We start from the raw sequence: 13,379 nt of genomic DNA, 5'->3' as shown, positions 1-13,379 counted from the left end.
TTCCTTTAATCTCTTGGTCTCCCTTCTGTTTTTGTGAGATCCTCGTTTTTATTCTTTCTGTTTTTTCTCTTAGCTTCTACATATGAGAGAACACATTTGACCTTTAACTTTCTGGCTCTGGCTTATTTCACTTAGTATGATGCTCTCCAGTTCCATCCATTTACCAGCAAATGAAAAAATTTCATTCTTCTTTATGACTGAGTAAAAACTCCATTGCATGTGTACTCCAATTTATTATTTCGTCTGTTGATGGGCACCTAGGCTGGTTCCATAACTTGGCTATTGTGAACTGTGCTGCTATAAATATTGCTGTGCTGGTATCACTGTAGTCTGCTGATTTTAGTTCTTTTGAATAAATACTCAGGAGTGGGATAGCTGGGTTATATGGTGGATTCATTCCTAGTCTTTTGAGGTCTCCATGTGGTTGTACTAATTTGCAATCCCACCAGTATGCGTAACCTTCCCCCCACATCCTTTCCAGCAATTATTGTTATTTGAGGAAAATTTTTAAGTGAATAAAAACATGGACATTTTATTTTGTAACTATAAAGTGCCATGACATGTGAAAATTCAAAAATTCAAAAGACCTACAAGAGTGGCATAATTATTTTTATTTTTTAGCTTTCTCTGTAACATCTATTAAACATATCTTTCAAAAACAACAAAAAATTAATTCAATGAAATGATTAGAATTTTAAAGGCAATAAGCCCTTTAAAGGATCATTTTCACAAAACATTCAATAAAGATGAGTAGACTTAGTTTTTATTTTTAATATGTAATCTTACAATATTATACTGCAAAGATTTTTTTCATTGCTAAAGCAATTTCTTTTTTTTTTTTAAGAGAGAGTGAGAGGGGGGGAGAGAGAGAGAGAATTTTTAATATTTTATTTTTTAGTTCTCGGTGGACACAACATCTTTGTTGGTATGTGGTGCTGAGGATCGAACCCGGGCCGCATGCATGCCAGGCGAGCGCGCTACCACTCAGGCAATGGCAAGGCCCTACTGAGGTGGATGGCGCAAGGCGTCCATCCTCTGGAGGAGCGCAGTATGTTTCTGGGAATGGGCTGATTTGTTTTTGTATTCCTTTAATAAGTATAGTTGCAATTTCTCATATGACCATTAAGTATAAAGGAAAAAACATGACTTTCCCAATTAATGCAACTACTTCTAAAGCATAGATCTGTTTGCTCTAAATGCAATGATTCAGCTGTGGAATGTAAATTGTTAATGTCTAATGAAAAACTCCCTGTATTCCTGTCAAGGAAGTTTTTGAGAAATTAAATTAAAATCTAGAGAAGAAAAATTAATGTTAAGAAGACAGATTAGTGCCTAGTACTGGGCAACTTGTTCTTGTTCCTGTGCACAATGGTTTGTGCTCTTACTTTTGTTTGATTAAAAGTAATAACAAGTCAACTACTTGCCGTAACCATGGCACCGGTTCCAGTCAGTAAGTCAAGAAAGAATAGTCAAGGTATAGGCCAATAGTTTGGGACATTTGTAACTATTATTAAAAGTTAACTAAGCAGAAACAGCTCAAAACAAAATGCTAACTGAAAATACAAATGCTTGCTTATGCATAAGCCAAGATACATTATTCTAATTGTAGCTACGTAGTATTTTGTTTCTTTGAATAATGATTCCTGTTTTGTAACCACAAAGTACTGTGAGCCTGCCAAAATGAAAAGTATATATGATCAACTTCACAAGTAAAGATGCGGATCAGCACCTTCACTTTGGTGTCTGTGTTGTTTCTCCACCCCCTCTTTCAACGACTCCTCACCATCCTGAGACCCCCTGTTGGAGCTGGTCTCCGACAGAGATGTAACTGCTGGATATTTCTTCAAATCTTGGTCATGTTCTTTCCATTGGTTTTGAAGTCCATGAGTTGAAAAGAAAAAAACTTTTAAAGCTTGAATTTTAGTTGCAGTTACATAAGTTATAAATATAGTAAAAAATAAGGTGTAACATGCTACTTGTAAAAGACATTTCAGAAAGCTCTGCATTGTTAAGCATATCTTTATAAGGAAACATGCCTTCCTTGTGAGCCGTGCAGAAGGAAAAATTCTAAGAAAAGTAAGAGACTTTCTTAAAAAAATGAAAATGATGAAGGAAGTAAACACTTTTTTTTAACCACAACTAGTTGGCTTTTCACAACCTGTCCTTCCCCTGCCTCCTTTCTTCCCCCCAAAAGGCATTCTCCATCTGATAACAACCTAAGGGAGAATAGAATGTGCTTTGATAACTGCCATACTGACTGTTCACTCTGGGCGATTTTGAAAGCTCTCTTGCCTGTAAATAGGCTATCCAGATTCTTGCCTTGCTCCAGAGAGCCCTTGCAGACTATTTCTTTTTTTTTTTTTTTTCCTTTCATTATTTTTAGTCTTGGTATATTTTCCATGGATGTTTAGAAAGCCCACTCCCTGTTGCTTGCTGTACCAGGCTTTCTAAACATCCATGGAAAATATTTTTTAGTTGTAGTTGGACACAATACCTTTATTTTATTTATTTTTTTTTACGTGGTGCTGAGGATCGGACCCAGGGCCTCGAACGTACTAGGCAAGCGCTCTACCACTGAGATATAAGCCCAGCCCTAAAACACTAAATTAGTTTTTTTTTTTTTTTTCGTACCTCAGTAGTGAGATTGAATCCACTGGGCTTTTAACTACTGAGCTACATTCCCAGTCTTTTTTTTTTTTTTTAAATTTTGCAATGGTCTTGCTAAATTGCTAAGAGTCTCACTAAGTTGCCAAGACTGGCTTGAACTTGTGAATCTCCTGCCTCAGCCCCCTTACTTGCTGGGATTACAAACCTTCGCTACCATGACTGGCAAACCAAATTAATTTTAAAACTTCCCTTAGTTGTGCCAGGTGTGGTGGCACACTTCATTCTTAGGCAGGCTTCACTATGTTCATTTTGGAGGAGAAAATTTCTTTAACATTTATCAGATTTTGGAGATGAATGATTGACTTTTTATTTTAGGTATTTTAAAAGTTTGAGTTGGCAAGTAAATGCTTCCAATTTATCCAGTAAGACTTTTGTCACTTTTCATGCAAATGCTTAAAGGTTAATAGTTTAGATTCTTGGAAAGTTTTGTATGTAATTACTACAATAATCCATTGTATAGAATGGAATTTGAATCCAGATTAGTTTTGAGACTTCTTTTAGAATTAAAATTAACTCTGAAAGAAAATATTCTCCAAATATAAGGATATATTTTTTCAGACCTAATAATAAGCTCTATGTGTTCTCAAGAGTATTGTTTTGTATAGTTGATGTTTAATGTTTCATATAATCAGTTATTTAATTTAAAATTTTAAGTGATACTGTTTCATTAAAATGTAGATAACAATATATTCAGAACTAAAACGGCCATTTTTCTGATAGAAGCAGAGTTAAAAGGCTCCCTGGTATGCAAACGTGTTCACTGCCCAAATAGGACTTGATTGGGGTCAGTGGCAATAAAATACATTCTATTTCCCCACCTATTTTAGGGGCTTTCCAAGGTAAAATCTACCAAACTTTTTTTTCCCCCTGTACTGGGGATTGAATTAAGAGCATTGTACAACCTAGGCAAGTGTACTACCTCTGAGCCACATCCCAGTTCTTTAAAAAATGTTTCTTTTTTGAGACAGAATCTCACTAAATTGCCCAGGCTGATACCTTAGACATACAATCCTCCTGCCTCAGCCTCTTGATTAACTTGGATTACAAGTGTGTACCACTAGGCCTGGCCACCAAACTCATTTTAATGAACAGTGTTGTTTGCTTGTTTCTGATTGAAATGTTGCAACAGTCTTAAAATAATAAAAGTTAAGAAACTGGAAGGGGGATGGGGTTGCAGCTCAGTGGTAGAACACGTGCCTAGCACGTATGAGCCACTGGGTTCGATACTCAGCACCACATAAAATAAAGGTATTGTATCCATCTACAGCAAAACAATATTTTTTTAAAAAAGGGACTGGGATTGTAGCTCAGTGGTAGAGCGCTTGCCTAGCATGTGTGAGGCTCCTGGTTTGATCTTCAGCAACACATAAAAATAAATAAAGGTATCTTGTTCATCTATAACTAAAAATATTAAAAAAAAAAAAACTGGAGAAACAAACAAACAAAAAAATGACAGAGTCCAAGGTGGCGGGCCAGAGGGAGGCAGCATTCTGCATCACTCTGTGACCTGGGATTCAAGTTGTGAGAATACAGCTTCTCTTGCATAGATACTCCTGCCCACCCCTCACCTAGGATCCATGGTGCTAGAAGGGAAGACACACAAGCAATATGAAAAGATAAGGGAAGAAAGTGCCCCAAACAAAGCAAGACACCATATTATTAGAATCAATTGCCAGCACAGCAGAAGATATGACAGAGAAAGAGTTCAGGATGTACATAATTAAAATGTTCTGTGAATTAAAAGATGATATAAGAGAGCAAATAGAGGCAGCAAAAGATCATTTTGACAAAGAGCCACATAAACAAATACAGGAAGCAAAAGATTACTTCAAAAGGGAAATAGAGGTTTTTAAAAAAGAACAACAGAAATCCTTGAAATTAAAGAAACAATAAATCAAATCAAAAGTTTAATTGAAAGTATCACCAACAGATTAGACCACTTGGAAGACAGGACCTCAGACAATGAAGACAAAATATATAATCTTGAAAAGAATGTAGAAAACACAGTGAAAATGGGAAGAAACCATGAGCAGAGCATACAAGAAATGTGGTATAGCATAAAAAGACCAAATTAAGAGTTATTGGAAAAGAAGATAGAAATAAAATATGTGACTAATTTATATTAAAAAAGAGTTATTGGGATAGAGAAAGGAAAAGAATTCCAAACCAAAGAAATGCTCAATCTGTTCAATGAAATAATATAAGAAAAATTTTCAAACATGAAGAATGAATTGGAAAACTATTCAAGAGGCTTTCAGGATACCAAAGGTACAAAATCACAACAGATCCACATCAAGGCACATTATAATGAAAATGCCTAACATACAGAATAAAGAGAGAATATTAAAAGCCACAAGAGAAAGAAAGCAGATTACATAGAGGGAGAAAACAATTAGCATATGTGCATATTTTTCAACCCAAACCCTGAAAGCTAGAAGATCCTGGAACAACATATATCAAGCTCTGAAAGAAAATGGATGCCAACCAAGAATCTTTTTTTTTTTTTTTTTTTTTTGGAGAGAGAGAATTTTTTTAATATTTATTTTTTAGTTTTTTTCGGCAGACACAACATCTTTGTATGTGGAGCTGAGGATCGAACCCGGGCCGCATGCATGCCAGGTGAATGTGCTACCGCTTGAGCCACATCCCCAGCCCCAAGAATCTTATATCCAGCAAAATTAAGCTTTAGATTTGATGATGAATAAAAACCTTCCATGATAAACAAAAGATTTTTACAACTCGAAAGCCTACACTACAGAACATCTTTGACAAAATACACCATGAAGAGGAATTGAAAACAACAATGAAAATCAGCAAAGGGAGGTTTTATACTAAAGGAAAAATGAATCAAAGGACAAACCAAGTCAAGTTAAATACCAAAAACAAACAAAAAGGCTGGAAATACAAGTCATGTCTCAATAATAACCCTGGTAATGGCCTAAACTCACCAATCAAAAGACATAGACTGGTAGATTGGATTTTTAAAAAAAGACCCAACAATATGTTACCTCCAAGAGACTCATCTCATAGGAAAAGACATCCACAGACTGAAGGTGAAAGGTTGGGAAAGATCATACCACTCACATGGACTGCAGAAGCAAGCAGGGGTTTCCATCCTCATATCAAATAGACTTCAAGCCAAAGTTAATCAAAAGGGATAAAGAAGGCTATTTCATACTGCTTAAGGGAACAATTTATCAACAAGACATAACAATAATTAATTTATATGCCCCAAACAATGGAGCATCTACATTATCAAACATACTCTTCTTCTGAGGTTCAAGAGTCAAATAGACCACAACACAATTATTCTTGGTAACTTTAACACACCTCTTTCACCACTGGATAGATCGTCCAAACAAAAGCTGAACTAAAAACTATGGTACAATCAATAACTTAGACTTAACTGACATATATAGAATATTTCATCCTTCAATAAATGAATACACTTTCTTCTCAGCACCACATGGATCTTTTTCTAAAATAGACCATATATTATGCCACAAAGATACTCTTAGCAAATACAAAAAGGATATTACCCTGCACTCTATCAGATCATAATGGAATGAAATTAGAAATCAAAGATAAAATAAAAAATAAGTTACTCTAACACCTGGAGACTGAATAATATGTTACTGAATGAACAATGGGTTGCAAAAGACATCAGAGAGGAGATTAAAAGATTCTTAGAAGTGGATGAGAACAAAGATGCAATGTATTGAAACCTCTGGGCCACTGTGAAGGTAGTACTAAGAGGAAAGTTCATTGCATGGAGTTCACTCCTTAAAAGAAGAAAAAGTAAACAAATAAATGACTTAATATTACATCTCAAAGCCCTAGAAAAAGAACAACAAATCAACACCAAAAGCACTAGAAGATGGAAATAACTAAAATGAGAGCTGAAATCAATGAAATTGAAACAAAAGAAATAATTGAAAAAATTGACAAAACAAAAAGGTGGTTCTTTGAAAAAATAAATAATATTGACAGACCCTTCACCATGCTACCAAACAGAAGGAGAGAGAAAACTCAAATTACTAACATATGTGATAAAAAAAGGAAATATCACAACAGTCACTACAGAAATACAGAAGATAATTAGAAATTATTTTGAAAACTTGTACTCCAATAAAATAGAAAATATTGAAGGCATTGACAAATTTCTAGAGTCATATGATTTCCGAAATTCAATCAGGATGATATATCCAATTTAAACAGATCAATTTCAAGTGATGAAATAGAAGACACCATCAAAAGTCAACCAACCAAGAAAAGCCTAGGACCAGATGGATGCACAGCTGAGTTCTACAAAACCTTTAAAGAAGAACTAATGCCAATATTCTTCAATTTACTTCAGGAAATAGAAAAAGAGGGAGCACTTCCAAACTCATTCTATGAGGCCAGTGTCACCCTGATTCCAAAACCAGGCAAAGACACATCAAAGAAAGAAAATTTAAGGGGGCTGGGAATGTGGCTCAAGCAGTAGCGCGCTCACCTGGCATGTGTGCGGCCCGAGTTCGATCCTCAGCACCACATACAAACAAAGATGTTGTGTCCGCCAAGAACTAAAAAATAAATATTAAAAATTTTTTTAAAAAAATCACGCAGTTTTAAAAGAAAAAAAAGAAAACTTAAGACCAATATCTCTAATGAACATAGATGCAAAAATTCTCAATAAGAAGCATATGATCAACTCAATAGATGCAGAAAAAGCATTCAACAAAATGCAGCACCCCTTCATGTTGAAAACACTAGAAAAACTAGGAATAATAGGAACTTATCTCAACATTATAAAAGCTATCTATGCTAAGCCCCAGGCCAACATCGTTCTAAATGGGAAAAAAATTAAAAGCATTCCCTCTAAAAACTGGAACAGGGATGCCTTTTTTCACCACTTCTATTTAACACAGTTCTTAAAACACTGACCAGAGCAATTAGACAGACAAAAGAAATTAAAGGGATACACGTAGGAAAAGAAGAACTCAAATTAGCACTATGTGCCAATGATATGATTCTATACCTAGAAGACCCTAAAAGTTACACAAGAAAACTTTTAGAACTAGTAATTTTTTTCCATTTGCACATCAGATAGAGTACTAATCTCTAGAATATATAAAGAACTCAAAAAGCTAAACACCAAAGTGTTTAACACTTTGTAACAAATAGCTCAATCAATAAATGGGCCAAGGAACTGAATAGACACTTCTCAGAAGATGATATACAATCGATCAAATATATGAAAAAATCTTCAATATCTCTAGCAATTAGAAAAATGCAAATCAAAGATTTCATCTCACTCCTGTCAGAATGGGCAGCTACTAGGAATACAAACATCATTAAGTGTTGGTGAGGATGTGGGGAAAAAGGCACATTCTTACATTGCTGGTGGGACTGCAAATTGGTACAACCAATATGGAAAAGAGTGTGGAGATTCCTTGGAAAACTTGGAATGGAACCACCATTTGACCCTGCTTCCTACTCCTCGGTTTATACCCAAAGGACTTAAAAGCAGCATACTACAGTGACACAGCCACATTAATGTTTATTGCAGTACAATTCACAATAGCTAAATTGTGGAACCAACCTAGATTGCCTATCAATAGATGAATGGATATAGAAACTGTAGTATATATACCTGATGGACTATTACTCAGCATTAAAAGAGAATAAAATCATGGCATTTGCTGGTAAATGGATGGAGTTGGAGAATATCTTTATTTTATTTATTTTATTTTTATGTAGTACTGAGGATCGAACCAGGGCCTCGCACATGCTAGGCAAGCACTATACCGCTGAGCCACAACTCCAGCCGAAGTTGGAGAATATCGTGCTAAGCAAAGTAAGCCAATCCAAAAAACCAAAGGCCAAATGTTCTCTCTGATAAGTGGTTGCTTATCCATAATGGGGTGTGGAAGGGGGAGCAAAATGGGATGAAGGGGAAGGGAGGAGACATAGGGGTAGGAAAGATGGTGGAATGAGATGGACATCATTATCCTAGGTACATATATGAAGACTTGAATAGTGTGACTCTACTTTGTGTACAACCAGAGAAGTGAAAAATTATGCTCCATTTATGTACAATGAATTGAAATGCCTTCTGCTGTCATGTATAACAAATTAGAACAAATAAATATTTTTAAAAATAAAGTAAGCAGAACAGCAACCAAGAAAATCACTACCTTTACTTATTAAAACATTTCTAGATTTATAACAGTGCTTATTGCATAAAGGATTTTTATTTTGTAAGTTCTATCAGAAAAAAATGAGGTTATTCTTGTGTTAGCTGTTTTCTTTTAAAATATTTTTTAGTTGTCAATGGATATTTATTTTATTTATTTATATGTAGTACTGAGAATTGAACCCAGTGCCTCACACATGCTAGGCAAGCGCTCTACCTCTGAGCCACAACCCCAGTCCCATGTGTTCTTTTTTTTATTATTATTATTTTTTTTTAGTTATAGGTGGACACAATATCTTTATATTTATGTGATGCTGAGGATTGAACCCAGTGCCTCATGCATGTTAGGCAAGTGCTCTACCTCTGAGCCACAACCCCAGACCCAAACCCTGTTTTCTTATATAGTAAAATTATTTCATAGAAATGGGAAATTACTTTCCTACTTCCCATGAAAAAGTATACAAGGTATGTATGTAGCTACATTACTATATAATTTTTAAAAATTCAAGTCATACAAGAACAGCAAAAGTCCCCTTCTTAGTACCACCATTATGGGAAACAATATGGAGTTTCCTCCAAAAATTAAAAATAGAATGACTGTACACAATCCCATGACTGAGGATATACCCTAAGGATTTAAATCAGTATGCCAAAGAGATATCTGTACTCCTCTGTTACTGCAACACTATGTATGCACGATAGCCAAGATGTGGAATCAGCACCAGTGTCATTAATGGATGAATGGATAAAGAAAACATTATACACACACACATACACTGATATGCTATTCAGTGTTTAAAAAGGAAATATTGTTATTTGCAACAACACAGATCAATCATTTCCAACAGTGCTCTGCCCCGTTTCTGTTCCTTAACTTCTTAATAATTATCTGTATTTTCTCTCTCCACTGTTCAACATCCATTCCCTCTACTTTATTTATTCATACCAGGGATTGAACCTACGGCACTCAAACACTGAGCCACATCCACAGCCCTATTTTGTATTTTATTTAGACAAAGGATCTCACTGAATTGCTTAGCACCTCACTTTTGCTGAGGCTGGCCTTAAACTTGCCATCCTCCTGCCTCAGCTTCCCCAGCCACTGGGATTACAGATGTGCGCCGCCACACCCAACTCCCTCCCTCTTAGTTTATACTTTAAGAATTGCAGAAATGTTGAAAGAATAAATATCTGTATTGCCACTACTTGTCATATTTGCTTTAAGTTTTTTTTTAAGTTACAGATGAAGTTAAAGCTTCATCCTCTTCTCCTGCTTTACAGAGGTGATTCACCTAAGTCCTTCAGTCCACTTTTATGTTCATATTAGACGTCCTGAACCAATATATCATATTGTTTTGTGTATAGTTTTAAACTTTAATGATATAGCCAAAAATTAACTTTCTTTACTCATCATTGTTTTTGAGATATGTTCATGTGGATCATTTATATACCTAATTTATTTCATAACCTAGTGTATAGTATTTCATCATATAATTATACTACAATTAATCTTTCCATTTCTCCAGAATGGACAATTTAGATTGTTAGCAATTTTGTTTTTTAAATTAAGAGACTTTATTACTTTTTTTTTTTTTACAAGTTTTAGATTTACAGTGAAACTCAGTGAAAAGTACAGTGAGTTCCCAAATACATTCCTTCTGCTGCTGCTCCCCACCCCCATACAGCCTCTACTGCCCCCCAACCCCATACAGCCTCTACTGCCATCTGTACAAGTATAGTGCCTATCCATGAAGTCCATAGTTTATATTGGGATTTATTCACACTGCAGGTTTGACAATATAAAGTGACATGTATCCACTACTATATTTACATACAGAATATTGCTCCAGAAATCCCCTGTGTTCCACCTGTTTCTTCCTAGCTTCCCACTGCCACCAGAAGCCTCTGGCAACCACGGATATTTTTACTGTCTTCACAGTTCTGGCATTTCCATATAGCATAATAGTTGGAATCATGCTGTTTATAGCCTCTTCAGATTGGCATGTTTGACTTAGTAATATGCATTTATTTATTTATCTGTTTATTTATTTATTTATTTTTATACTGGAGATTGAACTCAGGGATGCTTTATCACTGAGCTACATTCCCAGTCGGTTTTATTTTGTATTTTGAGACAGGTATCACTAAGTTGCTTAGGGTCTCACTAAATTGCTAAGGCCTCACTAAGTTAATGATAGTGGCCTCAAACTTTCACTGCTCTTGCCTCAGCTTCCCAAATCACTGAGATTACAGGCATGCACCACCTCACCTGACTAGGAATATGCATTTTAACATTCAAACAATGTGCTTCAATGTATAAGACAAAGACTTAGACTTTATGCAAACTATGGACTTCATTAATAATTTATCAGTATTGGCTCATCAACTTTAATGAATATATCACACTAATTCAAGAATTAGTAGTGAAAAGAAGATTAGATGGTATATGAGAACTGTGTGTATTTTCCCATTTTTTTTTCCTTTTTATGGTACTGGGTACTTTACCATGAAGCTATCACCAGCCCTTTTCACTTTTTGAGATGGGTCTCCCTAAATTGCCCAGGCTGGCCACAAATTCTCTTACCTCAGCCTCCTGAATCACTGAGATTACAGGTATGCATTACTATATCTGGTGGGTCAAAAAAAGGGTTGATTAAAAATAATAAGCCTGGGACAGAGTGCTTGCCTAGCATGTGTGAGGCACTGGGTTCAATCCTGAACACCACATAAAAAACTGAATAAATAAAGGCATGGTGTCCATGTACAACTATAAAATTTTTTTTAAAAATTAAAAACAATAGTTATCTGGGTACAGTGGCACACACCTGTAATCCCAGCAACTCAGGAGGCTAAGGCAGGAGGATCACAAGTTCAAAGCCAGCCTCAGCAAAAGCGAGGTGCTAAGCAACTCAGTGAGACCTTGTCTCTAAGTGAAATACAAAATAGGGCTGGGGATGTGGCTCAGTGGTCAAGTACTCCTGGGTCCAATCCCTGGTACCCACCCCACACCTGCAAAAACAAAAACAAAACAAATAGATGTCAGGAATGGTGGTGCATATTTGTAATCCCAGTGACTCAAGAGGCTAAAGCAGGATTCCAGTTTTGAGGCCAGCTCAGGGATTTAGTGAGGCCTTAAACAACTTACCAAGACCCTGTCTCAAAATTTAAAAAAATTAAAAAGGGGGCTGGAGTTCTGGCTCAGAGATAGAGAGCTCACCTAGAATGTATGAGATACTGGGTTCTATCATCAACACCACATAAAAATAAAATAAAGGTATTGTGTCCACCTACAACTAAACAAATAAACAAATAGGGCTGGGATGTGGCTTCATGGTAAAGTGCCCCTCACCTTAATCCCTAGTACCAAATAAACATATAAATAAAAGTGAAGGGCCTTATAAAATTTAATTCAAATGGATTAAAATGTCAAAACTATAAAATTCTTAGGAGACATAGTTTGATATATCTCTGTGACCTTGCATTAGGCAAGGTTTATTAGATATGACAACAAAAGCATGCAACAGAAAAATAAATTGGACTTTAATCAAATCAAAAGTAAAGGGTTCTTGTTGGGCACTGTGGCTCACCCCTGGAACCCTGGAGACTCAGGAGGCTGAGGAAGGGACATTGCAAATTTGAGGACAGCTTCAGCAACTTAGTAAGACCCTATCTCAAAAATTTTTTTTAAAAGGGGCTGGGGATGTAGCTCAAGCAGTAGAGCATTCGCCTGGCATGCGTAGGGCACCGGTTCCATCCTCAGCACCACATACAAACGAAAGATGTTATGTCCGCAGAAAACTAAAAAATAAATATTAAAAAAAATTCTCTCTCTCTCTCTCCTCCCCTCCCTCTTTAAAAAAATGGGGGGAAAGGAGGCTGGGATTGTGGCTCAGCAGTTGAGTACTCACCTTGCATGTGTGAGGTCTTGGGTTCGATCCTCAGAACCACATAAAAATAAATAAATAAAATAAAGGTATTGTGTCCAACTACAACAAAAAGTAAAAATTAAAAAAAAAAAAGAAATGGGGGAAAGTTGACAGAATGGAAGAAAAATATTTGCAAGTCATATATCTGATAATGGGTCTGGTGCCCAGAATGTGTAAAGACTTCTTACAACTCAATTTTTAAAAATCCAGTTTAATAAATAAGCAAAAGACTTGAATGACACTTATCTAAAGGAGATAGAAAAATGACCTTTAAGCACATAAAAATATTTTCAACATTATTAATCACTAGGGAACAGCCACACGCACTAATTTGTCTACAATAAAAAAGTCAGGTAATAATTTTTGGTGAGATTTGGAGAAATTGGTACCTCAGTGAATTGGTGGTGGGACTATAAAATGGTGCTGTAACTTTGAAAAACAATTTCACACTTCCTCAAATGTAAGCATAGTTATCATAAATCCTGTAGTTCAACTCCTAGGTTGTTATAAGTTAAGCAGAGGGGTGGGGATTAGAGAATGAGTATACTTATGAGATGTATAGATTTATAAAATTATAAGTAAGTATACTTTGAGATGTATAGATTTAT

General features: G+C 35.6%; 1 protein-coding gene across 1 annotated transcript in view; it reads left to right on the top strand.

Moving 5' to 3' along the window:
• Positions 1 to 13,379, top strand: part of Wdr89 (WD repeat domain 89) — an 89,874-nt gene that overhangs the window by 6,579 nt on the left and 69,916 nt on the right. The window lies entirely within an intron of this gene.

Source organism: Ictidomys tridecemlineatus, chromosome 5 (genome assembly GCF_052094955.1).
Source record: "Ictidomys tridecemlineatus isolate mIctTri1 chromosome 5, mIctTri1.hap1, whole genome shotgun sequence".
Taxonomy (NCBI): Eukaryota; Metazoa; Chordata; class Mammalia; order Rodentia; family Sciuridae; genus Ictidomys; species Ictidomys tridecemlineatus.
The sequence above is the reverse complement of the archived record's forward strand: the minus strand, read 5'-3'. Positions and strand labels throughout refer to the sequence as shown.